Below are 8,805 nucleotides of genomic sequence, written 5' to 3'. Positions count from 1 at the left end.
TTTTGGAATGGTCACATCAGGCTTTTATATGTCCTTGCATCAGGATAAATGTTATAAGTTGTGCAGATAGTGATTGATTAAATGCTGCAAAAGTGATGAGGCCCAGAAAAAAATGTTGTAAGGAATTGAGTGTATTTCAAAGACATTGAGATCACTTAATTATGTTATGTACTTACCCTCTCAGAGACAAAATATCAGGCACTAAAAGACTCTTCAGCCAAGCCAGGAGAGGCGTAACAAGAATCAAGGCTAAATAAATACTAGTTAGAGAGGAGACAGCTGGGGGTTGCCTTTTTTGTTGTTTTTTAAGTGAAAGTAATTAGCTTTGGAATGAATGACCCTGAGAAACAGGAGATTTTTCATTTTTAAATGAAGTCCATATGCCTCTCTGGAAGATAGATGCTAATCAAACTCAAGTCAATGAGCTTGACTTTAACAAGGGTTATGAAATTATATAGCAGATCAGGAGAGATCATATGATGACTTTTTCTGAACTGAAAATCCCCATAGCTCCTCAGTAATCAAGATTACATTGCAAAGGAAATGCTAATAAAAGAAAAATGCAATCATGCCTTAAGCTCTGGCTACTGCAGAAAGATGAAAAAAGGGTAGAAAAGTAAATGGATCTAAATCTTCATACAGTGCTAACAGGACTGGTAATTTACACCAGCTACGAAGTGAGGCTTATATGCAGTGTGATTTATTAATGCCATAGCTGCTTGTAGCCCTTGACAGTATTCATTACCTAATACAATCTACTCCAAGATGTGATTTATCTGGAGATACTCACTGGCAAATCATAGATATAATTTTAACCCCATTGGCAACAGCACAAGTAGCTGAGAGACTTCCACACCAGGAGCTTTCTGCATAATATATTAAACTGATAAGGGTATGTCAAGAGCCACAAGAAAGCAAGGACATGCCAGTGCAAGTGGTGGAAGTGGGGAGAGCATGTGAGGAGACTGGTGAGAAATAAGAGGTGAGAGAGCAGCATGAAAACCTAAGGGAAGGAAGGACAAGGGACTGGTAAACTGAAAAGTGCCCATATGATGGGCCTGTGACAGGGTAGTGCACAAGATTCTAAGGAATGAAAGAACCACCAGGCATAAAAATTGGAAACTAGAACCTTCTTTTTCATTCTGCTTTTTCAAAAGTTGAGCCTTGGTAGTTTGGAAATGAGAACAGTTACGCATAATGTATTTATCCAAGATAAAGTACATCTACTACAACATATAAAGAAGCTATTAGGCAAGACAGTACCTGTAAGCATTATCATCAGTCAGATGAAATCATAAAACAAGGTCAAGATAATATTAAAAAGGAATTATCTTAACTCGAGAACTGTTAATAATTCAGAAGTCTAATGAAGCAGAGTCACTGAGATGGAGGTGTGGCTTCTGCCAAGGCCTGAAGGGAGAGCAAACAAACCAGTTTCTACATGGGTGATGCCTGGACAATGAGGCATCAGGGAAAAAGCAAGACAGAGGCGGAGAGGGCGGCGATGGGTTTCCAGAAAGGCATCAAGAATGAAGACTGAAAGAGGAAAAGCGCTTGTGGAGTCAACAGCAACTTTTCCTCACAGTCCCGGAGAGTGCAGCGTCTCATCATTCACGGTCTTCGTCCTTGTGTCGTCTTCGTTGACTTCATTGACTTCATCATCTCCTTTCATCATCTTCTCCCTTCATCATTGTTCATGTTGTCATCATCTCCTTTCGTCCACATCTTTCATCATTGTTGCTCTCTTCGTCATCGTCCTTTTGTCGTTGTCTCCTTTTATCTTCATCATCATTCACTGCCTCCATCATCTTCACCTTTCATCAGCTTTGTCTTCATCGTCATCTCCTTTCTTTGTTTCCCTTCATCTTCATCACTGTTGTCTTTTTCTTTGTCTCCTTCTGTTGTCTTTCTCGGTCTCCTTTCAGTATCATCTTCTTTCATCATCATCGATGTTGCCATCTTTGTCACATTTTGTCGTGTTGTCGTCGTCTCGCGTCGTCGTCTTGCGTCGTCGTTGTCATCATCTGTTGTCTTTCAGTAGTCGTCGTCGTCTCATGTCGTCGTCGTCGTCTCGCATCATTGTTGTTGTCATCTGTTGTCTTTCAGTAGTCATTGTAGTCGTCTCCTGTTGTCTTCATCTGTTGTCTTTCAGTCGTCATCTGCATATGCATCACTGTTTTATTTCTTCATAATTTTCCTCATTCACTGCCTTTTTCGTCGTCTGTCTTATCTACTTTCATTGTCTTCATCGTCGTCTTTGTTGTCATCTCCATTGTCTTCTTTCACTTTTGTCATCTTCATCATCCTCATCTTTTCATCACACGTTTCTCATGTGTCAGTGGCCAAGAAGCACAGTGGAGCAAGTTTGGGAAAGCCAGAAGGATGCTTTTGTCATCGCTGGGTGCCATACTTTGGAAAGTAGCCTGTGATACCACACAGCTCTTGCTGTCATCTTCTATTTCTTTTTTGTGTGGTCCGTTGTAACCCTCACACTTCACGTTCTCGTTCTGGAAGAAAGCGGGACAGCTCGGCCTCTGTTCTGGCTGCTGCTCTCTGCAGCGCTGGGACTTGCCTTTGCCAGGCTGCAAGGGATGATTTTTCACAGCTGAAGACTGCGTCAGCCTGCTCCTCTCTTCATGACAGTGAGCACGGGCTCTGAAAAGTCTCAGAAAAATAAAACAAAATCATGATTCCACTTGTGTCCTTTGTGTCCTGTGTCCTTGGAAGTGGTTTTGGATCTGAAGAACCTCATGCTTTTCAGGGAAATAAGAATCTCCCAGTTGGGTGACTTGGGGCCATGAAGGTGGTGCCTCGTGCCCTGCAGCTGAGGGGAGGAAGGCTTGTTTCCCCCCTGGCACGCTACAGGCTGTGCCTTGGGGTCTTTGGCCTGCCTCTGTAGCACTGAGCTACTCCAGGGCTTGGCAGGGCCGGAAGCCCCAGGCTGAGTGGAGACACATCCCCGGGGCCCTGGGCAGGAGAGGGTGGGAGCGGGAGTCCCAGGGGAGGGGAGGCCAGTCCCAGCCAGTGAGGCCCACGAGCCCCCCAGCAGCCTGACACAAGGAGACCTGCACTGCTCAGATGGTCTCCTGTAGACATTGATGGTTGCCGGCTGCGGAGACAAGAGTGTTGGGCTGGATGGACCTTCACTCTCACGGGGTACTGCTGTGCTCAGGCTTTTGTGCTTTAGCATGGGGGTTTCTTTAGCTTTCTGCACTCCTTGCTCTGGTTTTGCAAACTAATCAGCGCACGTGTGCCAGAAGGTTGGTTTTCTTAATTTCATGGATTGAAATCAGGAAGTTCCTTTGGATCTGAACGCTGCCCTCAGTAATGGCATCACACCCACGTTCTCAGGCGGTGTCTGGTGGGCACGTAAAAAGCAAAGCCTTCATGAAGTCCTTCTCAGCAGCTCTTGTACGGGCACTGGGTGCCTCTTAAAGAGAGGCAGTGGCCTTTTAGTGTCGAACGGCCACCTGGCCAGCCAGCTCCTGACCCGTACCAGCATTCCCAGCAGCAGCAGCCTTCCCCTTGACTAAATGCCTGCAGCACTCCTTTCAGCAACTTTTCCTCACAGTCCCGGAGAGCGCAGCGTGTCTCCACAGGCAGTGGCGCCGTGAACTGTGTGGCGCCGACCCGCCGGTGTCCTGTCTCTTGGAGCTTTGGCAGCACCTGGGCTCACCTGGCACTTTTTCCAAGGAAACCTCCAGACTGGGAGCTGTTAGTGCTGGCTGTGGCTATTTTCTGCCATAGGAGGCAGAGAACTGCTTTGAAAGCCACTGGGCTTTCATGTTCAAAGCTTCATGTTCAAAGCCCACCCACCCTGCTGCTCAGCTGGTGAGTGTGGGGCTGGATCTGCTGGTCGTGACAGCGTGTAGCTGGATTCTAGAGGGCTACTGGTGGGCAAAAGCCCCCTTGACGCATCTCTCTCAGGCCCCACCCTTCCTGCTTGCTGTCATCAGATGTAGGAAAGAGTGATGTTCATGGTGGGTCTTTTGAACTGGGGCTGCAGGAAAAGCATCCTGCAAGAAACGCAGGCCTCCTTGTCCACATCTCCTGGATGTCATAGCATCCCCGAGGCAGAAAATGCTCTGTCTCATGGTATCCTTCTACAGCCCCCTTCCTCCCTACCAGCTGAAGCTCTGACAGAAGAGATATTCCCGGCAGCAGGGGAGAAAGAGGTACCATGACGTCAGGTGGAGCACCATGAGCTTCTGCTGCTCTTTGGAAATACTGGAGGCATGAGTAGGTCACAGGGAGACTCTGTGTCACCAGTGCAATACAGGCAGAAGCATGGCTGCAAGTTGGAGCATAGGAAGTTCCACACCATCATGCGGAAGAACTTTTTCACAGTGAGGGTGAGGGAGCCCTGGGACAGGCTGCCCAGGGAGGTGGTTTTGTCTCCTTCTCTGGAGATATTCCAGCCCTGTCTGGACGCCAACCTGTGCAGTATGAGCTGGGGAGCTGCTTTGGCAGGGGGTTGGACCCGATGATCTCTCAAGGTCCCTTCCAACCCCTGTGATTCTGTGATTCTGTGATATACTCTACTATTCCATCTTAAACTCTTCAGCCAGTTTCAGTTATTACTTGCCTTCCTGTTGAGAGGAAGCTCATTTAAACAAGTCATGTTTTGTGCCCCTTTTCTTATGCCTTCTGTCTTTTTCCTGCCCTGACACAGCTTCAAAATTACTTCTCTTTTATGATGCTCTGTGCTTGAGCATTATGTCACTCTTGTCCCTTCCGCTTAGTTTAGGAACTTTGAAATAAAACTGGAAAAGAAGGCATTGGATCATTGGTCTCTAAGTTAAGTCCTATCAGTCTCCTAATAAAGGTGATTGATCAGAATCGGTGCTGTCCTTCAAGGATGCCTTGATTCCATTAAGCTTTGGTGGTGGATCAGATCATACAAAAATAAATATAATATTCTATTCTTAAAACACAGGCATAGTATCCAGCACAAAACAAGGCTTTTATTTGCAGCTATTTAACTTTCAGCCCTATCATGCTTGTACCAGTTGAACCCATAATGATTTAAGTTCCATAAATTTCTCAGTGGAGAGATTCTGAGAAGAGAAGGAAGGGACCTCCTTAGGGAGACATGAGCAGAGATATTTAGCTCCGAGAAACAAAGGCTGTTTAAGAGAGCTCCAGACAAACAGAAAACTGAATAAACTAGACTTTTCTTATCATATGTATGGGGAGATGTTAGAGATGCTATCCACCTTAAAACAGTATGAACAACTTGCATGTCCCCTAGGCCCTCCTCTCATACCAAATCAGTGCTGTGGATGCCACAGATAATACATCTGCCAGTGTCTTGTGTGTTTAGAATTAAGGATACATTCAGCAACATCTCAACTGCCATTGAAGCAGCACTGTTTTCTCTTCCTCTGTGTCTAAGTTTTTGGCATAACTCCTCTGCCAGATAATTTGTCTGTAGTGCATCAGAGATCTCAGTGCACAGAGACCAACAAACTACCCCCACAGTAGCTTTGTGCTTTATGGTGATTGAAGTGCAAGCCCAATGTGGATCTTACAAAAATGAGTGGTGGTATCCTTAGTGACTCCAATGAAGTCGTACTGGTTCTGGCCAGGCCACAATCAACCTCTCCAAGCAGTCATCACAGGTGAGCTGAGTCAGCCTGGGCTGTTTCCAACCCACCTGACATCACTCCCCCATAAAAGCAACTGCTTGGGGAAAGGTAGGGGCTTGGTGCTTCTATGTTGGTCACAGTATGACTGGAGTGTTGGGTAGCACTCTGTAGTTGTTGGGTTGGTAAGTTACTCTGTGTTATCGCAGGGTGTGAGTGTAATTGGCTGTTATTGTTCTATGTTCATGGTGCTTTTGTCAGAAAGCTGTCCTTATCCTGTCCCGTGGAGCCTCTGTCTGTTTCTCCTCTAGGAGTGAGTGAGTGGTGTGGTGCTCAGCCGCTGCTTGGGGCTGAACCACCACAGAAGTCAAAGTGGTATATGTTTTGTATTAACTGGAGGGCACAGGGCAACCTGGCCTGGGTTTAGATTTCTTTAGTTTGACCTGTATGCTATATTTATCAAGTATTTTAAATAATGTTTTCTTTATTAATTAAACAGATCCAGAGCCTAGTGAGATTTGATTTTTTTTTTTTGCGTCCTTTAATAGCTTTTTTGAACACTGTCACTATGTGATGTCTTTGTTGATATTTGTATCTCCTTCCTTGGAGAATTTTGGGGATTTTAATCGTTTTTGAGCTCTGTCTGTTCAAGTGAGCACAGTGCTCGCTTTCATATTGTTTTTCAGGTCACTTTGTTGTTTAATTGCCAAAACTAACAGTCATCCAAATTCTAAACAGAGCTAACTGAAGTGCAGACTTTCTGTCATTCAGTAGTTTATTCTATGATGAGATTTTAGCAAATAGTTTTGTAAATAACAAAGCATCACATTTCTTTGCTATTTTAAAAATTTTTCATGTTTATCATTACCCGGAAATGTATCTGCAGCTGAAATGTCCTTATAGAATGTAGAAAAGAGAACTTGTAATTTGCAGTGTTTGTAGTGAGAAATCATTTGTATTTACAGTTGAAAAAAATGCAGTAAGTAGTTTATATAATCAAAGTACAGCATCTCTCCATTTTAACCTTAAATATTGCATTTAATTGTAATACAGTAAACTAAGAGTGACTGTACAGCTAGACTATTTGGTGTAAAATTCATCATGTAGTTGACTAATATCATCACCTTAGTCCAACACAAAGTAATTTAATTCTATTATTTGAGTTCTTATAATTGAAAAATAGAGGTGTTTAAAATGAGATTTCTAAATGATAAAAAAATGCAGTGCAATGTTACTTGTGTTTTCTCTAAATTTGCTTTTTCTGTTAACTTCTACTCAATCGGTCCTGCGCGTTATGAAGGGAAGGCAGCTTGAGCTTTACCTTGACCTGATAGTTTATGTCAAGACACTGACTTGTCAGCCATTAGGAAAATTAGGAGCTCTTGTTTTCACTAAATATTTGTATCTTAACTAATGAAATTGCACTAGGAATGGAAACTTACACCAAGATGGACAGAGACTGTGAGTTAAAGGAACTGATTGTGCCTAATCATATCATCCTAGGGAAGCTGAGGAGACTTCTTCATGCAACACTATGATTCTAACTATTTATCCTTCCACTTTTAAAAGTAAAGGCATCTAGGAATTTTACCTAAAGCCTTATTCAGTCTAAGGACTTTAGTACTGACAAAGGTCAGGTGTTCCAAGAATCTTAAGGATCTACGTGTCCAGATAATACTGACTTTAAATGAGATTTCTGGCCATGACTCCTCTGGGCTCCTTTCAGAAGTCAAGCCAGATTGCACAAGATAAATGCTTAAATGCCACCAAATCAAATAACAGGCTTTGGATTTTGTGTACAAGAGGTGAGTTCAGTTCAGCATGCCCTGCAGCAGTGGAATAATTTGCAGCTGTGCAGCACGTGGGTTAAAATACTGGCACCCTGATGTAGAAACATTGTGCAATATATACTTTAGCCAGTGATGCAGGACAGTGATAAATCGGGCTTCATCTTATCAGTAATTGGGTATAATATAGCTCCTTCTGCAATGTATTCAAGGAAGAGGATCAGGTTAAATGTCAATATGATTTTGGTAAATTTACATGGCTTTTACAGAGGTAAAACACTAATAAGGTACTTGCTGCATTTTATTCTTTGAGAAGGACCTACTTACACCTCACCCCATTGAAAATGCACACAAAGGTATCTAAAAATAACAGAACTCACTAAGTCTCTCATGTTTCAGCCATGAAGCAAGAGAACAATTGTGAACAAAATTGTAAGGGAGGCAGGGAATGAAAAAGTTCAGAGATTAGCATTTATTTCTTGTTTTTTACCTTGGTTTTGGGTCTGAGATCTTGCAAGGTGACATTTTGGAGTTATCTAGGAGCTGTCCAAATTAAATACAAGAGAAAAATCAAAAAGCTCCAGCTCAGTGGTCCAAAGAGTAATGTTGGATTACCAAATCCAAGCTCCCAAAGGATGACTAAGAGGACAGCATGGGGTGATTTATCTTCCCTGGGCTTTCAGCTTTACATAAGTCTATCAGGCATTTGGGGTTTTTAACTTGTAATGTAGTGACTGTGTGTATATCTTACAAGAAAAGAAAAAAAACCAGCCAACAGTAAGTATTTTAAAGCATTGTTATTCTCACAGAGCCAGGCTGTTGTGAAGCAGTCTGCAATGACCTGATCACATGCTGGGCTTCCCCACAGGATTCCTGCAGCATGCTGGAGCATCACCTTGCGTATGCTTTTGTTGCTGAAGGTGAAAAGTGTCCTGTGGAGGAGTCAAGGAAATTCTGGAAGAGAAAGAATGTTCTCCTTTAAGGCAGCTGAATCTTACCCTCTACTGGTGTGCATACCAACCAGACTTACCAGTAATTTTTTCCCCTCTTTGTATTGTTTACTCACTGGGTAGCTAGCTGTGGTTTTGATCCTGGGGCTTAGTCCACTTAGGCCTGCAGTAGCAGTGATGCAGAGCTCAAACCTCAGTCAAACCTGTATTACAGGGTTATGGAAGAACAAAAAATTTGAAAAATCAGTTCTGTCCATCTAGATAAGAAGTTACTACACTCTCTGGGCTGCTATCTGCTTGTCTCCCATGTCTCCCTATTCTTTAATTCCATCCTTTTGTCAAAGGGATGAAATCTTCTTAGTGAATAAACAAACGCTTCTGTGCTCAGAGTACTGAAATAAGGTGAAAGCGTAGCCTAGGTTGTCTCCAAGCTCCCTGGGCTGCTAGCCTCCAAAGGCCTGGGAGGCAGTACTGCTGAAGGGG

This window comes from Gallinula chloropus (genome assembly GCF_964237585.1).
Source record: "Gallinula chloropus genome assembly, chromosome: 11".
NCBI lineage: Eukaryota > Metazoa > Chordata > Aves > Gruiformes > Rallidae > Gallinula > Gallinula chloropus.
This window is presented reverse-complemented; position numbering follows the sequence as displayed.